Source organism: Dipodomys spectabilis, unplaced genomic scaffold (assembly GCF_019054845.1).
Source record: "Dipodomys spectabilis isolate Male_0828 unplaced genomic scaffold, ASM1905484v1 ptg000178l, whole genome shotgun sequence".
NCBI classification, from domain to species: Eukaryota; Metazoa; Chordata; class Mammalia; order Rodentia; family Heteromyidae; genus Dipodomys; species Dipodomys spectabilis.
Genome location: NW_024870855.1, coordinates 7,754,901 through 7,779,110, shown reverse-complemented (window position 1 = coordinate 7,779,110; position 24,210 = coordinate 7,754,901). Strand labels below are relative to the sequence as shown.

The 24,210-nt window shown below is 39.5% G+C and overlaps 1 protein-coding gene across 1 annotated transcript in view; it reads right to left on the bottom strand.

Moving 5' to 3' along the window:
• The window catches only part of LOC122120851 (FHF complex subunit HOOK interacting protein 1A-like), a 49,318-nt gene extending 48,302 nt beyond the window's left edge, over window positions 1-1,016 (bottom strand). Inside the window, 1 exon segment of the mRNA XM_042695079.1 lies at window positions 930-1,016. The gene's annotated coding sequence lies outside the window, so the exon portion shown is untranslated.
• Window positions 1,017-24,210: the final 23,194 nt, after the last annotated feature.

Below are 24,210 nucleotides of genomic sequence, written 5' to 3'. Positions count from 1 at the left end.
AATAAGTCAGTTAGGAATGATCTACCAAGCGGGGCTGGGAAGGTGGATCAGTGGTAGAGTGCTTGTCTTGCATGCATAAAGCCCTGGGTTCAATTCCTCAGTACCACATAAGCAGAAAAAGCCGGAAGTGGTGCTGTAGCTCAAGTGGTCGAGTGGTAGCCTTGAGCTGAATTGCTGAGGGATAGCGCCCAGGCCCAGAGTTCAGGCCCATGACTGACAAAAAAAAAAAAGAAATGATCTACCAAGGGCTGGGAAGGTGGCTCAGTGGTAGAGTGCTTGCCTTACATGCATGAGGCCTTGGGTTCCATTTCTCAGCACCATATAAGCAGAAAAAGCAAGAAGTGGCGCTGTGGCTCAAGTGGTACAGCACTAGCCTTAAGCTGAAGAGCTGAGGGGCAGCACCCAGGCCCAGAGTTCAGGCCCCATGACTGACAAGGAAAAAAATAAAGTAATGATCTACCAAAATAAGTTGGTGCTTTTGAGGTGTAAGTACAAAGTAGAGTATCTACAAATGAAAGGTGAATTCTGTGGATAAAACATAAAGGAACCCTTACTACCACAGTCTGGCAGGAGAAAAAGAGGAGTCATGAGCAAACACCAAATACAGCCCAGGTATGTGGTACTCTGACAGAAGCAGAAAGATACAGGCAGTATCTCCCAGGTTCATCAGCCAGGAAAACACTGGGCAGAGTTCAGAATGTGACTTCCTTTAGTGCACAGACTGTAGGAACTTCAGAAAAAAGTACTCACAATGATCAGAGCTGAAAAACAAAATCTGTGATAAAAATTTGCAGACTTGCGCCAAAACAGGGGCATCTATGTTCAAGTGGGTGACAGGAGGACACCACAGGAGCCCTGGGAACGGCTCCCTGTCACCACCACAAAATGTGTGGAAGGGAACCTGACGTGCTGAGTCTGGGCCAACTTACAGGTGAAGCTCTTTGTGGGGAGTAGAGTTAAACATGGAAATAGTTGAGGAGTATTCAAAACAAGCCCTCTCCTGCATCAGGGTAGGAACTATTCAAGATGAAAGGATCTTCCAAAAGGATTTCTAGGACATAAGAACAGAAAACTTGTAAGAATTAATAATTTTGAAAAACTAAATTTAAAGAAAATAGGAGAGGACTAAGGCACATAGAAAGAAATGTCTGTGAGAGAGGCTACAGAAATCACATACTAGAGGAAAATGACTTGTGTAGATAGATAGATATGTATGTATGTATTTTATTATTAAAAGACTATTTCTGAGAACATGCTAGCCCCTTCTATTGAGACAATATAATGATAATAATGAGGAAAATCAAAGTATTCGGGTTTATCCCAGAGATTGAAAACTGAAAGAACTTCTTGAGATTCTTTGAGCCCCAGGATTCTAAGATTCTCTTCAAAGGAAGGAGAGGAACATGTACACCCAATTGGCTCCAAATCAAACCCTTTTTAAAGATGCTTCCTAAAACCCTTTAAGTTAGGTCTCAGAAAGAATTTATAAATGATCTTGAGAAGAGAGAGAATGCAGTTGAAATAGGATTGATATCTTAGCCAATGTCATGAATACTTTTGATGTAAACAGAATTTTAAGTCTGTAGGTTCCCAATCCAGTACCCCTTCTTAGGAAGTTAGACTCTTCATTCTTCTGACTACAATACAACTCCTGGCCCTCTTTTCTTAAGGAATTTCTATCTTTTCTAGAAAGAAACAATTCATATCACTTTTTTTTTTTTTTTTTTGGTCGGCCGTGGGGCTTGAACTCTGGGCCTGGGCGCTGTCCCTCAGCTCTTCAGCTCAAGGTGAGTGCTCTACCACTTGAGCAACAGCACCACTTCCAGTTTTCTGGTGGTTTATTGGAGATAGGAGTCTCACGGTCTCTCATGCCCGGGCTGGCTTTGAACCGCCATCCTCAGATCTCAGCCTCCTGAGTAGCTAGGATTACAGGCGTGAGCCACCAGCGCCCGGCCATATCACTTTTTTTTTAGACCAAAATGCTTATCCAATTGCACTTTAGAGACAGATACCTGAGGATTCACAATGTATAATTTATACAGAGAACATAGTATAAAGAATACCTGGGCCAAGTGCTGTGGCTCACACCTGTAATCCTAGCTATTCAGGAGGCTGAGATCTGAGGATTGTGGTTCAAATCCAACTTGGGCAGGAAAAACCAGTTAATCACAGAAAAAGTTGGAAATAGTGTTGGGGTTCAAGTGATAGAGCTAGCTTTGAGCAAAAAGGAGCTCAGGGACAATGACCAGACCTAGAGTTCAAGCCCCAGGATTGGGAAAGGAAGAAAGGAAGGAAGGAAGCAAGCAAGCAAGCAAGCAAGCAAGCAAGCAAGACAGCCTGGCAAGCAAGCAAGCAAGCCTAGCAAAGAAAGGAAAAATAAGACAAGTCAGACGAGCTAAGCTTGAGAAAGGAAAAACTATGCAAGATCCAAGCAATGGAAATTGTACTGAACACACCCAGATGCCAGAAAGCCAGGCATTTCTTTCTATTCCCTCTCTCTTACTTCCGCATTAGAGTATTCAAATACTGCCCCCATTCCCGGAACAATATAAACTGAAGTAATCCTACCACCAGAAGAGATGGATTAAGATGCATAGTTCCTCCAGCACCATAGTTCCTCCAGCACCAGCACTACATTGACTGCATTTTCCTCTTATCAACCTTTACTTTTTTCTCTTTCTGCAGCCATTGCAATCATTTTATTAAACTCAGATCACAAGAACCAAGTGAAGAACGGGAAGAAATCAAGCAACAAGCTGGGACAGGCAGAAGGGGCAGCCAACAGAATGTATGCCTAGGCCAGGATCATGGAGTAGCAGACACTTGTCTTGCCCACCGCTCTCAAGCTAGGGTATATGATGCTGATGGTTTACAATGAAGCTTGCCACTCTCAGCAAAGATCCAACCCAGTGCTTTAAATTTCATGCCTGAGAGAAAGCTCTACAGACCATTTAGACCTTAAGAAGTGATCTTTTTCTTGTTTTAAACAAACCACAGACACTAAAAATTACCCAAAGGACTCCGTTTACAACAGTGATGGCACATGGTTTTAAGGTATGGTTACTATTACTGAATTTTTTGATGGGGGGTGAGAGGGCAGGGAAAAGATGGCTTGTCAAAATAATATGTATGGGGACTAGAGAGGTGGCTCAGTGGTAGAGCGCTTGCCTTGCATGACTGAGGTACTGGGTTCGATTTCTCAGCACCACATAAGCAAAAAGAAAAAAGCCAGAAGTGGCGCTGTGGCTCAAGTGGTAGAGTGCTAGCCTTGAGCTGAAGAGCTGAAGGACAGCGTCCAGGCCCAGAGTTCAGGCCCCACGACCCGACCCCCCCCCCCCAAAAAAAAAATAATATGTATGAAAACTGGATATTTCAGCACAGATCCTACACTACAAAAACTGTCCATACTGTTTCTGAGGACACTACTGACTGCTCACATTTGAATTTATTAATATTATAAAGAGAAATATCTTCCTTTAATCACCAAAGAAAATATTCTATTAAATATTGTTGAAGATGAAATAACCAATATAAGAATCATGTGTTTTTATTTGTCCTTTTTTGAAAGGACATTTATATTTGACTATGCAGAAAAATATATGTTTCCATATCACATAACTATAAAATTTACAATACAATCACACAAGTTTGAATTCTAGTGCTCTCAATCACACCCCTTTCCAATGTAAAACTTTCTTCAAATTCATTCCCAGACAATCTAATTTCACATTCTTGGAAAGCTATAGCATGTAAGAAAGTTATACATGTGTCAAAATCACATTTCTTGTGTGAACTACCAAAGAATTCTATATTAACATACCACACTCCCACTAGAAAACAGGACTTAGATAATAAACATTTTGGCATTTACTTACATATAATGTCATACTATCCTCCCTCCATCCTTCTAAATGTCCTAGTATCCTTCTAGTCTTCTATGTATTTGAAAATGATAACAAATTATTTTCTTAAAAACATCCTTAACGGAAAGAGTTGTGGGCTGGGAAGATGGCTCTGTGGTAGAGCGCTTGCCTTGCATGCCTGAGGCCCTGAGTTCGATTCCTCAGCACCACATAAGCAAAAAGAAAAAAGCCGGAAGTGGTGCTGTGGCTCAAGTGGTAGAGCGCTAGCCTTGAGCTGAAGAGCTAAGGGACAGCACCCAGGCACAGAGTTCAGGCCCAACTACCAGACCCAAAAACAAACAAAAAAAAGAGTTGTGCTAAAGGAAATCTTTATTAAAGGAAAACATATTTGAAGGCCTATTGGAGAGAATCCAAGAGCACAAACAATTTGACAAAGAAGGTTGATGGAACAAAGAGAGAGAAAAGGTGGGGTCCAGGGAACAGGTAGGAGATGCCCAGGGGAAAAGGAGAGCAAAGCTGGGTCTTTTCACAGAGAGTTACCAAGTCAGAAGTAATACCTGGAACTTGACAGGAAGACACTGGGACCCCTTTCCCACTTTTCATCTGTCCTGATAGTTCTCTTGTTGATTTGAAGAAATGGCCAAAGAATTTAGGTGAGTTTGAAGCAAAGACTAAAGGGTAAGGGCTATGAGGTAGTATCTAAGTTCTCCAAGCCTGGATGTTTAAATATATAATGCTAGAGTATGTGAACTTGAGCTCTGAACTCAAATACAGAACACTGGGACTCTAATTCTAGCTCTCAGAGCTGTGAGATCTTCAGCAAACAAATGGGGCTCTCTCTCTGGAACCCACTTTGGTAAGCAGTTAGGACAAAATCATTATTTCTTAGGTCTCTTCCAGCTCAAGTCATTATTTCTTGTACTTTATTGCAACTATTATACCAACTGGGGAGAGTTAATCAGATAATCATTAAAGAAGGATAATAGCCTTTGTATAAAAATCCTTGTAAGAATTCTAGTTATAAATGAGATTCCATCTGTATTCTTTCTTTACTATTAAAGCACATTTCCCTCAAGGAATCCACTGCATAGAAATCAACCGCTCAAATGTCATTTCATGAGTGAGTTTTTTTTTTCCTTTCCTGAGCAACTGTCAATATAAAAACTCATTGTTTTAAAATGCATACTGGAATGCCTTGAATTGTTTGCTCCTAAGTACATTAAAAATTCTATTACTGTAATGTGCTTATCATGTAAAATTCACTCTAAGGGTGAAAACCCTTCAAATATTAGGAACACCCAAAGAGAGGTGAACCCTATGTCCTCAATTACAACTAATAGCAGTTGGGGAGGGGGTTCATTTTGAGTCAAACTACCTCAAATTCTTCTCACAGCCTCACAAAAATCTTATTGATCCTAAATCCTCCTATGCTCTAACCCTTAGGCTCAATGTTCTTTTTCCTCTTTCACAGAATTGAGTGACAATGCTGAACTATGGAAAGTAAAGCATGCATCTAATGGCACCTGATTCACTTCATCCTTCTGTGTGCCCTCAACATACAAGAGTCTGACCTGGCCTATCTGTTGTACAATGTCTAGTATCTCAGTAAAACAGTCTTGTTTTCTTCTAATAACTTATGTGCATGAAGAAAACTCTCTCAATATACTCATTCTAAATGGCTCCAGGCTTTGAAAAATGCATGCTTCAGAACAGTAACAAGGCTGCAAAATACTGTTAATAAGGCCCTGAAGTAATCCTACCATGTTTTATAGCTCAGTTTCATAGGAGCAGGCTACCAGCTAGTTATATCCAACTGAATGGTTAGCAGCACAGTGGAGAAAGAAAAATCAAAATTAATATGTAAATTCATACTTGAAATTTGTTTTAGAACTCATTTTTAAGATTATTTAGGAAAATAGCATATCAGATGCACTACTTCAAAAAAGTTGAAAAGCCATTTCAAAGATGCACTCGGGTAAAAAAACATTTAAGAGTCCAAAAACACAGGCTAACATCCAGTTCTGATGCTAAAACTATTATTGCAGAGAATTGTGAGGTTTTATGACAACAAAAGTCTTGCTACTGATAGAGAAAATGAAATCATAGATAAGAGGTCTGTCTGAGACTGTCCTGTAACCTCTCTTACTCCAGAGATATCATTTTAGCACTGTTTAAATAGTCAGCAACTACACATCCTACATATTCATCAATGGCAGTTTGGATATATAAATGATATGCCATTTCTAATACTACATCACAATTTTTGTGTTTTTAAAAAGAGGTAGTCCCGGGCTGGGAAGGTGGCTCAGTGGTAGAGTGCTTGCCATGCATGAGGCCCTAGTTTCGATTCTTCAACACCATATAAGCAGAAAAAGCTGCAAGTGGCCCTGTGGCTCAAGTGGTAGAGCGCTAGCCTTGAGCTGAAAAGCTGAGGGACAGCACCCAGACCCAGAGTTCAGGCCCCACAACCAACCAAAAAAAAAAAAAAGAGGTAGTCCTAGCTGGTGTTGGTGGCTCACACCTGTAATCCTAGCTATTCAAGAGGCTGAGATCTGAAGATAATGGTTCAAGGCCAGACTTGGCAGTAAAGTCTATGAGACTCTCATCTCCAATTAGCTGCCAGCAGTGCTATGGCTCAATGTGGTAGAATGCTAGCCTTGAGCAAAAAATGCTCAGGAACAGTGCCTAGGCCCCAAGTTCAAGAACTACAACTGACCAAAAAGAAAAGGGACATGGCAGGAAAGGGTAAGGTATTCAGAAGAGCAGTAGGACTTGTTTTTAAGAAGCTCTATTTTTAATCATTATTTTAATACTACTGCAAAATCATACTTATGGAATTCAATTTATGTAATTTACCTTCAGCCTAAGGGGTTCATTGCTCTAGTAATTTATAAAGTTAATGTTTTGCAAACCTGTTTTTGTTGTTCTACAATTATGTTCAGAGAAGGCTCAAAAGCTCCTTCCTTCAAGACCATTTCTAATGGTCACCTAAGGTTCTTGGTATTTTTTTTCTAGGATGTCTTTTTAAGAAAAAATAAAATCAGTCAAAGTAAGCACAGCAAACTACAGGAAGTGTTATATCCAAAAGAAGCATCCTGAACCATAGTTATACTTGACTAGCCTTCCCACACTTCACAACTTGTTTAATTTGGCTTTTCTTAGAGGGCTCTTTTGTATAAACTATAATCTACTTTTTCAGACCAAGATATACACTAAAAGCCAAAGATCATTACATATTTATAACTAAGTTAAATTTTCTCCTAAAAAATAGTATACTCAAGCCAGGCACTGGTGGCTCACACCTATAATCCTAGCTACTCAGGAGGCTGAGATCTGAGGATCGGGGTTCAAAGCCAGCCCAGGCAGAAAAGTCCGTGACACTCTTATCTCCAATAAACCACTAGAAAACCAGAAGTGGTGCTGTGGTGCAAGCGGTAGAGCACTCGCCTTGAACTGAAGAGCTGAGGGACATCACCTAGGCGCAGAGTTCAAGTCCCACAACCGACCAAAATATATGTGTGTGTGTGTGTGTGTGTGTGTGTGTGTGTGTGTGTGTGTGTGTGTGTGTGTGTGTGTGTGTGTGTGTGTGTGTAGAGAGAGAGAGAGAGAGAGAGAGAGTATACTCATTAATAGCAGATATGTTTCTTGAAAACTTCATTTTGCTGCAGGCATCATTTTGAGTATTTCTGAAAGCTGCAGAGAGCAAGAGGTCGCTTGCCACTGAATGGAGCAGTGCTAGTCCTCAATGAGGGAGGTACACCTTTGTCCCTGTGCACCGAGATGTGCACATTGTAACACATCTTCATTCATTAGTTTATGCTTTTTCAGAGACTAGACAACAGAAAAAGTTCTGAGTTATTTGCTTTTAAGCAGTACAGGAGACTCTAATTTCTGCTTGGGAGTTCAGAATTTAGGCCTCCTGCCCTGCTCTACTAAGAGATTGAACGCAAAAGATGAAATTACTTCTATTACTTTTATTAACTAACTCCTCTATCTCAGAAAGAATGGCTTGTTGCCTGGGTGCTGCCATCCCCACCCACCATACAGCCTCCAAAAAGGGAGATGATACAGTGTCTTTTGTATAGAGAAGGGGGAAAGAGAAAACAAAAGCCAGGAAAGGAAAATCAAAAACAATGTTCTAAATTGTTTTGCTTCAGATAAACTTTGCATTGGACATTATTTCTCCCTAGAACTGATGCTTCATGTAAAAAACAATGAGCAAGAGAAGATGAGGATTCCTCCATCCCCCTTAAAAACATCCCTCGGAGCTAATTAACTTCAAATCAAAGGCATCGTGAAGAAAGTTGGAAAACAAGAGGAACCTGGGTACTTTGCTTTCTTTTATTTAAAAAATGCATGTAATATTAACACATACATCCATAATAATCCATCTCCATCCTATGCTCTAGAGAATTAACATTAGAAGAGAACTGCAACTTCCCTGGAGAATACATTCTGACATAAGGCAAGTGCATAAGGCAAGGCATGAAAATTCTCAAAATTACGACCTCACATCCCTCAGCAAGCAAGAATTCAAAATATTTCTCATTAAGTTGAAGAAGGAGTTAAAAGTTCAACAAAGCAGAAAGTATGTGGGTCAGTCTATAAAAAACAAGGTGTATGTTCAAATACACAAATTACTTGAGCTGTAAGTGAACTTTAGTGTTTGATATAGGGGGTACAGAAGTGGGGAGACAAGGACTTATGCAGTGAGTGAAATGACTTCATAACGCTGGACCTTGTTTCCATATATACCAAAATGTGCACAAAAGTCTATGTACATTATATTTCCTATTTTTATAAAGGATTATATATAAAAGGAATCAAATGCTGGTAAGCCATCCCACAGACAGCCCAAGTAAAATTAAAGACAGATTTTTTTTTCCATTAAGTAAACAAGTCTCTGTTTCTAAAATATTTTCAATTTATACCTACAAATATAGCATATAAACACTGCCAGTTAGAAATTCAGTTATAAACATTATACTCTCTGAAGCATTTTTTCAAAAGTAAGGGAAATGATAATAATAAAGTAAGACATCTGCGGCCTCCACCCAGGAGCCACCCTGAGCTGATTCCGACCAGCAATGATAGATCATTCTTAACCCTTTCTTGACATTTTTCACTGCAGCAGGAAGAGAAAAGAGTCAGAAAAATAGAATGAGTGGCTGAAGATGTAGCTCAGTGGTAGAAAGTATGCTTAGAATGCATGAGGCACTGGGTTTAATCTCCAGCACTGTAAAAACAAACCAACCATAAAAGGGTTATCACATCTGACCACAAAGGAGAAAGGTCTGTTTCATGCGCAATAAAAGTTTTTCAAAGAAAAAAAAAATAAAAAAATTGATGGAGAATTTGCAGTAAAAACTTCCAGCTCATTTCTAGGTTCTTTCTTGAGAAATACAGAGAAAATATTTATTTTTCACTCAAGCCACAGTTGTTTCTAAGCCTTCCAAAATGTGGATATTATATAAGAGTACTTATTTAGCACCAGGGAATACCTCACACGCCTAAATATTGTTTGTTGAGCAAGTAAAATTATTCCCTCAAAAACTGCCATAATCTCTTCAGTCATGTATTCTGTGAATGCAAGCTATAGAATAAGAAAAAGGTAAATGGGCTGCCAGAATTACATTTTATCTAATTATATCACAATAATATTTGTAATCTAACAAAATCAGTATTCTGTATTTATTTGATCAAAATTACTAGTTGACTTGAGTAATTCAGTCAGCCAGCAACTTTAGGGCAATTAGTCAAATCAACAATCTATCAAAATGACTAATATGTTTCTGAATCATGGATCAGACTCTCTATGATATCACCATAATTTGTAGATTCAGTCCCCAAATCTCAGTTGGGTTTAACTCCTATTTTCCTCATAATTTATATCTCTGTACACCACTGAATCTTTCCTTCCCCTTCAAGGAAATAAAGGAAAGGAACAACAAAAACCAAAGTGCAAAATTCAGTGAAATCAGATACTCTTGTTTCAAAAAAAAATAAGAGGATGGGAAGGAAGAGGAAAAGTGTTATTTTTATTATTGGGCAATAGGAGAATAGTTGAGAAGAAAGAAACAAAAATGGTTTCTTACCAATCAAACCACTCCTGAGTGCCTCAAATTCCATTAAAGGCCACAATTCTGTTGACTTGATGCCAAATGTTTCTAAAATGTTCTTATCCAAGAAGAGTGTGTTTTTGAAAGAACAAGGAAAGCAATACATTTAAAGGCTGGGAGAAAACTTTCTTCCATTTACTGGGGTCAGTGAAACATCCATCATAGTGAGACGCAAACACCTCACAGAATAAAAGATCAGACAGCTACTCAAGGAGATCAAAGAGGCTGTGCCTCTGGAGGATTCAAACAAGGAACTGTCTGAATGGAAACCCCTGTGATTCCTCTCCTAAATCTAGCTTGTGTGATTTGGGGGGTGGGAGGGTGGGAAGCACAAAGCAGAACATGCTATCCAGAAATCTGTGATGAAAAAGTAATTAATTGTAATTTGGCTCCCTCTCTGGAGAAAGAATCTTTTCAAAGTCATTAAATAGAATAACCATATAATGAAAGTTGTTAAAAAGCAAAAATGTTCAAATTAGCTATGTGCACTCACTATAACTAGGCAATATGAAAGTATCTGCTCGGCATAATGATAACATGCTCAGCAAATGACTGCAAAAGTATCAAAAGGACCTGGATGTATTTAACTGACATTTTCAGATCTAATTCCACCTGCATTAGCTAAAATACATTGTCCTATCCATTCCAGTCATATGGACAGTTCTAACAAGTTGTCATGAAAAGTCAAAGCAGGTAAAATTCAAGGTAGAAATAGAACATGTCCAGTATAATTTTAGCAAAATTATTTACCTAGTTTCCAAAATTAAAAAAAACAACAACACTGAAATAAAATGCCTTTTTTAAAGGGGAGAGGGGGTGGGAGAAGACTGGACCACAATCTTCTTTGTTTATCCCATCAGAGCTAGAATGACAGTGGGTGCCATTATGGCCAGGTAGGATTACAGACTTGAGCCATTATGCCAGTGCAAGTTTTTTGTTTTTTTTTTTCTTCTTCTTCTTTTTTTTTTTTTTTTTTTGGTCTGGTCGTGGGGCCTGAATTCTGGGCCTGGGCGCTGTCCCTCAACTCTTCAGCTCAAGGCTAGCGCTTTACCACTTGAGCCACAGCGCCACTCCCGGCTTTTTTGTTTTTGCTTATGGGGTGCGGAGGAATTGAACCCAGGGCCTCATGCATGTAAGGCAAGCGCTCTACCACTGAGCCACCTTCCCAGCCCCTGCCAGTGCAAGTTTTAAACCTATCTACAAATATCTTTCTTAGTTTGATTATATCGCCTTATGACCCACATGGGTTCTACTTCAGTTTTTCACAACCAAACATAGGTCTCCTTCAGGACATTTTTGGTTATTCATCAGTTGGTACACAGTGTGGGGCATGTGAATAAAATCTAGTCCCAGACCTCAAGGAGTGGCTAGCTAGGGGTGGGGGGCAGGTATCAGCAAGTGGTAAAGAGCCATCAGGGAGCAGGGTTGCCACTCCCTGAGCACTTACTCTGTACCAGGCACCAAACTCAACGGTGTTTATTCAACAACTACTCAGTGAAGTGGGGACCACTAGTTTCACTTTGCAGACGAAAACACAGAAGCCTTTAGAAAAGTGGCTGGCCACCTGGCTAGCAAGAAGCAGAGGTTGACTGCAAGGTCTGCCTAGGAAAAACAGAAGTCAGTTTGGACCCATGATTTTGAGAAGGGACTCTGAATGGCTTCCCCAGAGAGCAATACCATTCATACCATGTTTGTGTAAGGATACATCTAACAGGGCAGCAGGAAGCAACTGGCCTAAGCAAATCAGAATATGATTCCCCACACAAACACCGGATTCCCTACAGTCCAACCCACCTGAAGGATCTCCATTTGTCTGCTTGCTTGCTTGCTTGTTTTTGCCATTAGGCCATCAACACAGTGTTACAGAACTTGTACCAATCAATCCAACTTTCAGGGAGATTAAAAATCTAAACTAAACTAAAAATAGGGGCCACGGCTGTAGGATTAGGGGCAAAGTACAGCAAGTTATTATTTAATGTGAATTCTTTGGAGAAAAAAAGCCTTCCAGTCTTCTTGTACAGAATTCATTCAACATTTACAACAAATAGGACCTTGTTGGGAATGCAGAACATCAAAGGTCTTTTTTTGGTGGTATATGTGCAAATCACATTTTCTACTAAAAACTGGAACTATGGCATCACACCTGGGAAACTCTGCCAGGGTGAAGATGTTTGCCCAAGGACAGGATGGAAATAACCTTCAAGTCGGAAGATACTTGGCTCCTTCAACCCTGCTTGGACAAAGGGTTAATTGATTAAGAGCCAGGCACTGGTGATTCACACCTGTAATCCTAGGTACTCAGGAGGCTGAGATCAGAAGGTCATGGTTCAAAGCCAGCCCAGAAAGAATGTCTTTGAGACTCTTATCTCCAATTAATCACCTGAAAACCAGAAGTGGAGCTGTGGCTCAGCACTAGCCTTGAGCAAAAAAAAGTTCAGGAACAGCACTCAGGACCAACCAAAAACAAAACAAAACAAAACAAAAACAAAAAAAGAGTGATTTAGACACAACCAAGAGTGACTCACTAAAAAATGTAGTAGACTAATTAAAACTACCTATACAATTCTCCTAGATCAACAATGAGGAGTTATTATCTTATCTTCGTCTCCATAGATGGTAATAATTTTTATTTATTCAGTAGTATAACAACCCGAGGCAGCACGATGGGATACCAGAGCAAAAGAAAATGAGAAAAACAGAGGGGGGGGGCAGGTAGTGGGGAATCCAAGGCTCACCTGCTCTTAGACCCCAAGTTCCTGCACGCAAGCTTATTTATTAGGTTTTCTACAGGGAAGGTTACCAAGGGTACATGCAGAAAACAAAGCATCTAAACTATTATTACAATTAGAAACAAAAAAGAGTTTGTGAGAAAAACTGGCTCCCTTATTGTTTTGAGAAAAAAGACTGCAACCCAAGCAAAATCCAAACATGCATTCCACTTTATCAGGCTTATAAGGGCTAGCTCTTAGCCTTTCCAGCATTACATCCTCTTAACCCTTTCTAGAGTTGTCTGCTTCAACCCTTCCACAGCCAGTTCTCAGTGCTGTCCACTTCTCAAACCTTTTCCAGGTTTCACAGCTCAGTTTCAGGGTTCCCTACATACAGTGGGATTCGAAATTTGCTAATTTTTGCATTTGTGGGACCTCAAAATTAATCTTTTATCTTAATAGACAGTGTTCCTAATTGTGGCATCAGGAAAAAAACATAATGACAATACAGATATATTTTCGGGTAGTGTGCAATTAAAGAATCTATAGTTGGTTTCAAAAATGCAATGGGATTCATATTTTATAAATGTAATAGTTAAGAAAATTTCGTGAAGAGATCAATTGTACTCATGACAGAAGAGCTCAAGGAGTGTATCCTAATATGTGAATATTATCAAATTTAGCTGTATGTATAGAATATAATCTGTCAATCAGAAAAAATTACTAATAGTCTTGTGATAATTAGAGAGTTTCAGGATCTTTCTGAATTGTTAGCTTTCATTTTTAATCATTACTTATGGAAAGGTGCCTCAACTCTGCTGAAGTAATAAATAGGATATGTGTGTGTGTGTGTGTGCATGCTGATAATGGGCTTGAACTTAGGGCCACATGCTCTTTCCTAGCTTTTTCAATCAAGTTTGGTATTCTACTAATTAACCACACCTCCACTTCCAGCTCTACGCTGGCTGATTAGAGATAAGAATTCTCAGATTATCTGCCCAGAGTGGCTTTAAACCATTATCCTCAGATCTCAGCCTTCTGAGCAGCTAATATTACAGGGTGTGAGCCACCAGTGCCTGGCTCAAGAGTGATAAATTCTTAATTACTACAATACATGCCATTATGAAACATTTACATTTAGGTAAAACATACTATCTCCTAATCCTAAAATGCAACACTCTAAAAGCTAAAATAAATTCTCTATTTTCTAAGTTTATTGCTAGTTGTATCTATATTTAGTTGGTCAATCATACTGAAGGCATATCGATATTACCAGCCTGAGGGAAGTTTCTGTAACAATAGGGAAAACTTATTTTCTTAGTCCCAATCAACAATTTTACCAATAACTTAGATGTTAGAAAGATAAGACAGCCTGCCAGGAAAAGTAATCCACTAAACACTAATATATTCTTATTCATTACTTATTCTAAGAGCAGAAATATACATTGGGGTGCACGCATGCACACACACATACACACACACCTCTTGAGTCATACACTATACCAGATGTTGATTCAAAATATTTTTAAGTGTTTCCTTTGATAAGGCAATTGTTCAACAATGTGAGGAGCCACTGTTCATATTCTATTATTTCCTGTATGCACTTAAATTAGCAACTTAAAGTGTAACTAACTATATGTGCTTTTCTGTAATTTTTTATAAAATACAAGATAATATACTATTTTTAAGTCCAAAATAAAGTCATTAATCACACTAATCCTCACACCAACCCCTCCACCCCCACCCACCATACACATATATACCTGCCATGAATCAGATTCCACAATTTAGCTCTTGGTTTTATGAAATTTCTTTTAGATTATTGTTCATATTCTCCATGCAGCATGGCCTCAGACTTTTCTTGATATAATTAAAATACAAAGCACATTCTTCTGTATTCAAATGAAAGATCTGTAACTTAGCAGGGTTTGGAATTTAAGACTAGAATAAATCAGATCACCAACAGGGCAAATAATATATAATTGTATAATATATAATTGCATAAGAACAGTAGTTTTGTCTTTAGAGTTATGTACCAAGTTTCCTCTTCTCCTCCTCCTCTTCCACTTCCTTCTCCTCCTCCTCTTCCACATCCTTCTCCTCCTCCTCCTCTTCCACTTCATTATTCTCCTCCTCTTCTTCTACTTCCTTCTCCTCTTCCTCTTCCTCCACCTCTCTCTCTCTTTCTCTCAGGAAAAGTAGATTTGTCAATGGTTTATATCTTTTATAACTATCTGTCTACCTTAGGACTGAATTTATCACACAGAAATTATCTGATGACCTTCTTTCCACCTTCCCTTACCCATTTTACTGAATTTCAAGAATTAAAGCATCCTAATAGATGCTTAAATGTATTCTCAGTTCCCTCAGGGCTGAAAGACTTATTCTGTCAGCTGTAAGGAGAAGGCTGGTTGACAACCATTGCCAGAAACTGCTCTCTACTGAAGAGAGCCACTTTACCCAATAGTGCACCCTCTCTTTGAGTAGGGGTGAATGTGATCCACTCTCTCCCCTCTGAGGGGCAATCCCTGACTCCCTGGAGGGCCATCCCAGGCAGTGGTAAGACTTGGAAGTCCATCACCATGCACTACACAAGCCCCAGGCTGATACAGATTCAAGAGAGCAAACCTAAACCTAGCAAACACCTGCATTCAAATGCCCAGCCTGAATCTACTTCTCAAGAGGACATGGAGAGGATCTGGAAAAAAATCATATTAAGCAAAGTAAGCCAGACCCAAGGAAACATAGACTCCATGTTTCCCTCAGTTGGAATAATTAGTATATGTCTAGGACAGTCCTAGAAGAGGATCATAATAGCTCAATAGCTATGTACATATGACCATACAAGATGATGCTAAGCGAAATAAACTCCAAGATATGGAATCAAGAAGTTTTTCCTTGTTGTTGTCATTTTTTAATGTATTATGTGAAGTTATTTCTTTGCTCTTTCATTATTTCTTTTTTTCCTCCCCTATGGCTTATCCCTATTGTCACTATATTTGGTTTTAGTACCCTGTGTATTGTATATGTTTGTCTCAATTAGAGAAGGGAAGGGGAACAACAAAATGGTGAGACAAAGGTGAACCAATGCAACAGCGATATTCACAAAGCAATATGCTGGAAATTAGCTTTACAATTTGATGGGGGGCACTGGGAGGGAGGGAAAGGAGGAGAAAATTGAGGGAGGGGATAACAATGTTCGACAAGAAATGTACTCACTACCTTACATATGTAACTGTAACCCCTCTGTATATCACCTTGACAATAAAAATAAATTTTAAAAAATAAAGCTGAGAGACATGAACTGAGAAAAAAAAAAAGAGGACATGGAGACTACTACCACTGTTGCTGTGGTTATTGAAGACCTTGAGGGAAAAACTATTGAAGAAAGTATTCTTTTAAATACTACCTGTCTTGGGGCTGGGAAGGTGGCTCAGTGGTAGAGTGCTTACCTCACATGCATGAGGCCCTGGATTCAATTCCTCAGCACCACATAAACAGAAAAAGCTGGAAGTGGCGCTGTGGCTCAAGTGGTAGAGAGCTAGTCTTGAGCTGAAGAGCTGAGCGACAGTGCCCAGGCCCAGAGTTCAAACCTTACCCACAAATGACAAGATGAATAAATAAATCAATAGTATCAGTCTTGAAACAGGGAAATATCAATACCTCTTCTAGACACCCCCAGGCAGCTTCAATAGACTTTGTAACTTCAATAAATATTTTCCAATAGTCAATCCTTTAAAATTATGATTCCTAGACCAACATTAAGCATTAACAAGAGCTTTCGTATTAGATAAAGGAAGCATCTGTGTATTTATATTACCATTTGAAAAGCAGTTATCCTTCACGCTAACCTAGTAGGTGACTGAATTAAATTAAAAATAAATACCAACAACCTAGAGAACAAGAAAGATAAATTAATTCAGCCACTTGCTTTTTTCCTTTAAAAATAAACTCTCTTCAGGAGTGGGGTAAGGCTCAGTGGCAAAACACATGCATGAGGCCCTAGATTTGATCCCCAGCATCAAATAATACACTCTTTACAAAGATTTTGCCAAGTATTCTAATCATAAAGGGTAGGAAGTAAGGCAGAAAAGGAGAGATTTTTGCTTCTACAAGAGCAGTTTTCTCATCTCCCTTTACCAAAAGGCTATTCTAAGTTTAAAAAAAAAGTATGTGTCCTATGCTACATTTTATTTAAAGGGAAGTGTGTTTCTGGGAAAGTAGCTGATTTGTTAATATCTCTCTGATGCTTTCAAAGTAGTAATCATTATGGTACAGCACAGAGAACATGGGCTACAGATCCAGAATTCCTCAGTCCCAGTGCTGGTACACCAACTAATAACTAATTTTAATGCTGTAGACATTAAAAATGATGGGTATCAAAACTTTCTATCAGGTGTCAATTGACTGCTTTTATCATATGTATACCCTAGATTTCCATAAATTTTACTCCAGAAAAAAATTGTCTATGAAAACTCAAAGAGCACTGGAAAATTCAATGACCTCACAGATGAAGCCTAACTGCTTGGGAGCCTGTGACCTGCTCTATAGATGGCCCTCCGCTTGAGCTGCCATTCCACAGGACAGCAGAGAGGTGTATCTGGACTGTTTCAGAAAGGGTCTGCAGCTGCAGACATTTCTGTCACTTCTCACACAGCCCAAGACTGATAGCCCACTGTCCTCGATGACAACTCTTCAGGGGACAACACAGAGCCGATCAATGGCAGCACTGCACAAAATCAAGTCACACTATTCCCTCTTGGTTTCTGAAATAGAACTAAACCACTCTAATCAGATCTGCCAACACAGAGAAATAACAAATACGCAGTTTTCAACTAAGGGACAAGTGGTAAGACAGAGAATGGCCGGATCTAATACACAGTGGATGACAGAGGGACCAAAGGGAAAGTTTTTATGACTGGAATCTAAGACCTTGAGTATTTCTCTGTCTTCTAAGGCTTAGAATCCTACAGAAATAAAGTCTAGGCTCTAAAATAGAGCAGAAGGGCTGAGATAGCACAGATGTATAGCATACATAAGACCCTGGGCACTGCATAAACAAATAAAAAAGCATTTTTGTCTTTGCACTAAAGATTGTTATCAAATTTGAATATTTACAAGTATTAAAAATATCTGAAATTTCAATGTTTTCCTCCTTCACTGTCCATGTGAATGACCAAGTGTAGTAATACCACACCCTTTCACATGGCATTTTCAGATGTGGCCATGGCAGCCATATTTTTCAGTTCTAAGATTCTCATTTTTCTGGTCTTGGCTCACAAATTTCCAACACTCAGAAGTATTCCCAGGAAAAGTTTTCCTTTTGCCCGATAATACTACAAATTCTACAAAGGCAATAACTACATCTGATTCACCACTATATCTTCAAAGTCTGACTAACACATAATTATGAAATAGTATCTTAATGAATGAATGAATGAATGAGCAAACATTTTAATTTTAATTTTTTTGTCTTTCGGGGGCCTGAACTCTGGGCCTGGGCACTGTCCCTCAGCTCTTCAGCTCAAGGCTAGTGAACTACCACTTGAGCCACAGCACCACTTCTGGCTTTTTCTGCTTATGTGGTGCTGAGGAAGCGAACCCAGGGACTCATGCATGCAAGGCAATAGCTCTACCACTGAACCACATTTTAATTTTTTTTAAGAAATGGTTATTATGCCAAAAATTTAAGCCCAGTCATACCTATTTCCTTATCTTTAAATAACTGTGTCACATCACCAAAATACATGGTAATTACTAACGATATACAGTCTTTCTTTCATTCTTTCTTTTGTTCTTTTGAGACAGGTTCTCAATTTGTAGCCTATGCTGGCCTCAAAGTCAAGATTCCTCCTGACTCACTGCTGGATTTACAAATGTATGTACCCTAGCTTGGCTAAAGGTAACTTTCTAAGCTTCTCATACAAAAGTCTAAGTGTCACAGTAGTTATCTTTCTCCAAAGTGAGAGATCTTCAAAGCAGGTTTCCTTTTTATTATGTACTTTATTGGTATATTTAATCTAAATTTATTTAATTGATGACATCCTTTGTTCTTGGTTAAAGAGAGATGGTAAAATGTATGTTATTATGACACTGCATAAGGAAGTATTTTACCTTGATAACTTTATAGTAAATCCTATTGGCAATAAAGGAGAGTCAGAAATTAAATGTGTGGTTTCAAGCCTCAATACTGCTACACGTTGATGACTTAATCATCTCAATATTAGCACAAGCCATGACATTTACTTTTCATTCCACATCACTGGTAAGCAAAAAATTAATCCACCCTACACAGAACTTCCTGGGGGCCATGTGCTCCTTGGGCAAGTGTGAAACATAGAAAGGGCAGTATGGACTTGCATCCTCTAAATCTGGAGAGAAGGGCCATTGGAAGAGGAAGGCTCTGAGAACTCTCCCACGGAAGACTACGTCAAGTTGAGCCCATCTCCATAAATTAGCTAGACACCTCAGCTTTTCTCAGCAGCAGATTGTAACTGTCACCTAAACTCACAATCCTAAGGGATCCTATTCATAAGCACTGGGCAACCCTCCCAGGGGCTGAGGCCTCTGTCTATGAGGGGCCAGCCATATTTCAGATCCCCATCATCATACTCTTTCCTGGTGATCTGAGATCTTCTAGTTCCGGTGAGAAAAGGAGACCTTTAAATAGTGTCAGATGTGGACTATCAGGTGACAGCAATCAGAATCCCTCTGTCTTAGCCCAACATAATTATTCTGTTCTATGGTCATAGGCTGTAACTCCAAATCTTCCCAGATGAGTTTTACTATAAATGAAGATAGGTGGAGGTATGTGGATGGATGAAGGTAAACATGAAACAATGTGACCTAATGAAAAATCAGTGAGTTTTAACACTGGAAATTTAAGGTTCTATTCCTAACCAGCTGTATGAGTTTGTACAGTTACCGGACCTCGCTGTCTCACTTCCTTTACCTTCAAAACATTAAGCTGCTGGGGCTGGGAAGGTGGCTCAGTGGTAGAGTGCTTGCCTTGCATGCTCGAGGCCCTGGGTTCGATTCCTCAGCACCACATAAGCAAAAAGAAAAAAGCCGGAAGTGGCGCTGTGGCTCAAGTGGTAGAGTGCTAGCCTTGAGCTGAAGAGCTGAGGGACAGTGCCCAGGCCCAGAGTTCAGGCCCCACGACTGGACCCCAAAAAAAAAACAAGAAAAAAAAAACATTAAGCTGGGAGCTGGGGGCTGGTGGCTCATGCCTGTAATCCTAGCTACTCAGGAGGCTGAGCTCTGAAGATCGTGGTTCAAAGCCAACCTGGGCAGGAAAGTCCATGAGACTTTTATCTCCAATAAACCACTAGAAAACCAGAAGTGGCGCTGTGGCTCAAGCACTAGAGCATTCTCCTTGAACTGAAGAGCGCAGGGACAGCACCCAAGCCCAGAGTTCAAGCCCCACTACCAACAAAACAAAAACAAAAAACAAAACCAAAAACCGTTAAGCTGGGAATGAGATACATAAGCTCAGTGGTAGAGTACCTGTCTAGTATTGTAAGGCCCTGGGTTCCAACTCCAGCAGTACGAAAGAATTTTAAAAAAAAGTAATGGGGATATTGTAAATAATTTTCACAGCTTTCATATCCTAAAATTCTAGAAAGTTTCACATCCACTACTGAAAATCCATTACATAAGTGCTCATGGACTATAAAGACTTTGAGTCTTACTACTTTGAAGTCCTTTGGGTTGGGTGCAATTCAGACCATGACCTTTGTATTTTACCACCTATCTCATTAGCAAAGGTATATCAAAATACTGGAGGGCAATTAATGCTGAGAAACACTCATCTCCCACAATAGAGAAAGAAAGAAGTTGGTGCTATCTTTGAAAGGTAATTTTGCATATTTATCACAAGTCTTTTTAAGGTCACAACCTTTGACATATTTCACCATAGAAATATCTGTAGTATAGTCACTTGAAAATCAGAAGCACTATGACCACTGTATACAAACTAAATAAGCATTTAAGTTATAACATTCTCTATAACAACTGATAATATTTAATGACACAGGAAAATTGTCATGTTATAATATTAATTATATGAAACACTAAACAAATTGCATGATCATAATTATGTATTATATATGTTCTACATTGTTATCTACATATGCACAGTATTCATAAATAAGACTAGGAGGTTAGATAATCTGTGAATAGTGGTTATTTTGAGATATATTTTATTTGGTCTCTCGATATTTCAGATTCTCTATGACACTATGCAAAAATTATAGCCAAAGGAAGTGTTAGTATATATTTAAGACTCAAGGATATAAAACAATGCAAGTTTTGGCAATTACCAACCTGTTTTATCTACTAAATACATTAGGCATTCAGATGGAAGAATATCAATGTGGGCTAGGATGGGGAATGAAAGAGTCCTAAAGGGGTTCATCTGACAGGTCCTTATCACACAAACAGACTTTGGATAGAAAGACTAGTACTTAATCCACAGGTTTTAAAGGCAGATTTCCTATATTCAAATCTTAGCTCTACCACTTTACCTGCCATATGGGATGTTTCAGTTTTCTCATCTACAAAATGGGGCTGCTATCTTTCTGTGTCGAGTTATTCTGATGAATAAACCAGTTCATGAGAAAAGACTGAAGGACAATATGTGCCTAAATATACACAGAAGATACAGTATATAAGTGCTAACATAATCAAAAGGGGTTTTAGGTAACAACATATTTCACCCTTTTGCTAATTCTTACTATGTATAAGATCCACACAAAACCCACGCTCACAGGTCTAAGAAGAATGGCCTATCACACCCAACTTACAGATGAGCAAAGAGGGCCAAATTACCACCTGATTCCAGCAAGTTTGACTCTAGTTCCCAGGCTTCTACCATGGTGCCATCCTGCAGGGAGTAGTAAACATTTTCACCTGAACACAGGAGTTCCTCTTGAAAAATACAAGAAATACCACTGACAGAGGGTGTCCAACTGGTAATGAAATCTAATCAAGGGAATTAAACTCTAATTCCTTAAGCAATTAGAAGTTCATAAAGAACTCTGAACAAAGCTGTAGGAGAAAGGAGGAATTTAAAGAAATGAGCCCCAGTAGGTAAACATAGGCTGCGCTGGCTGTGGAAGACAAAGAAAGAAAAGACAGAGGCAGAGAATGACAATATGTAGATATTATAGATGAAGCAGGTGCTGTGTTGATGAGGGACCAGGCAAGTGACAACAAAGAGCACACAAAATTGAGCCAATCAAAACCACTTTCAAAGGAAGATCAAGAAAAGCTACAAATAAAATAGTGGGAGCAAAACAGGGCTACGTTACATGCTGGTGGGATCTCATAATCCACTCATGGTGAGATGAGCAAGGTTTCTGTAAATTTCATCAAGCTTTTTGTGCAATTAACTTAATTTTAGGGCATTTTGGAACCTAAACTAATGGTGGTCCCAGGCAGAGCATCACAAAGCCCTGTACCCAATGAAGTAAAGCCTGGTGAGTGAAAGGCAGACTGCAGTAAGAGACAAAAGTGATGAGCACAGAGGGCATAAACACCCATTGTGTAAAGTGGCCATTTACAGAACCAATATAAAGTCCACACTAATGGCTAACACTGACACAGAGTTGGATAACATCTCCTAGTACAAAGGCCTACTGATTTACCTCTTGTTTTAAAGAGGCAGCTGAGCCTGCCAACAAAAATATGTGATTGATCTAATTAGCACACTGAACTGAGGAAAACAGTGTGCCAAACTCATATCCATTCAGGATTACTCCTTCCAGGACAAAGCCGTGTCCCATAAAAGCCCTATCCTTCAACCTGCACATTCGCATTCATTAAAAGGGGCAAACCCCTGCCAGTACTCAGCATGGAGGAGCTTAATGAATATTATTGGATGGAGATGACACAGACGTGACATTCAAAAGAATTGAGCTCTTAAGGTAGAAAAGAGGAAGAAACATGAAGGGCTGTATAAATGTATGTGCAGTGGCTAAACTCCAATTACCAGCTGCAGCCAGCAATTGCGCTATATTATCCCTGTGTTCACATTCCCACTTTCTGCTTAATGCTTTATTAACAGTGCTGCTCTCCACTCAGCGTTATTAGCACATACAAATCTGTTGAGACTGGCAAACCACTTCATTCAGTCAACAAATACGCCTGGGCATTTACTCTGTTCGGGTAACAAAGAATTATCTAGTCTTTCATTGCTAATGCAAGAGAAGGTCAAGAAACCAGACAGGTGTGTTAAAAATAAATAAATATTAATGGGAAAGGAACAGCAACAACCTTGGGGGTGGGGGTGGGGGGGGTGGAGGGGAAGGGGAGTGACATTAACCGCCACCTAACAGTCGGCTGATCACACAGAGCCGCTGACTCACTGGTGATCTTTGGGGTAGTTCACACAAACACCCTTCTTTAGGGAGAAGACAACTTCACTGTCTCTCTCATGGATTCAGGGCAAAGTCAATAGAGTATATATAGTTATTCGTACAAATTGTCTTGTGTCTTGCCTTTTCTCCCTTCAGGGAAGCTCAGCAGTTGGGAGGTAAGTAGATGTGGAAACTGGGGTCTGGAAGCCTGGGTGGAACAGGAATGCCTAAGCAGACCCAGGAAATCAAGGCCAACTCTGGGTATAGTGGGCATAGAGCAGTGCACTGATCACATCTTCTATTCACTAAATTTTTAATCATTTTATAAAACGATGACTTCATCTGAAATCATGGTAGCTTATTATCCCAATGTTATGGCTTTGGGATACTTTTAAATTTGATAAATGAATCACGTTGATACTCTTGACCATGAGAAATGAATCAACTTGTATCTCCTAATACTGAATAATAGGCATGGGTTTATATGAGAAATCTTTCATGGTGAGAGAAAACAAAAACAAAATGTTGATTTTACCATAACCATTCTACTAAATTATAATTACTCACATTTGGTCCACTTTTCAGCTTTCTTATCATTCAGCTCAATGATAAAAAAGAAAATTATAATTTGAGGAGGGGAGAAGGGAAATAACACAATGCTGAAATAAGGATACAGGTTGACCCATTGTAACTATGAGAAGTACAAGACTCGATGTTGAAAATAAACTTTACAAGTTCAGGGCAGGAGGAGGGGTAGGGAAGTGGGGGGGAGTGTTGGGGAGGGGAGGAGTGAAGGGATGGTAGGAGAAAAAACGAAGGAGGGGGGTAACAATACTCGATAGGAAATGTACTCATTACCTTACTCATGTAACCCTAACCCCTCTGTACAATATCTTCACAATAAAAAATATATACAAAAAATGATTTTTAAAAAAACTGCTGAGGGCTGGGAAGGTGGCTCAGTGGTAGAGTGCTTGCCTCACATGCATGAGGTCCTGGGTTCAATGCCTCAGCACCACATAAGCAGAAAAAGCCGGAAGTGGTGTTGTGGCTCAAGTGGTAGAGCGCTAGCCTTGAGCTGAAGAGCTGAGGAACAGCGCCCAGGCCCAGAGTTCAGGCCCCATGACGGGGGGGGGGGGGGGGGGGGGGGGGGGGGGGGAAC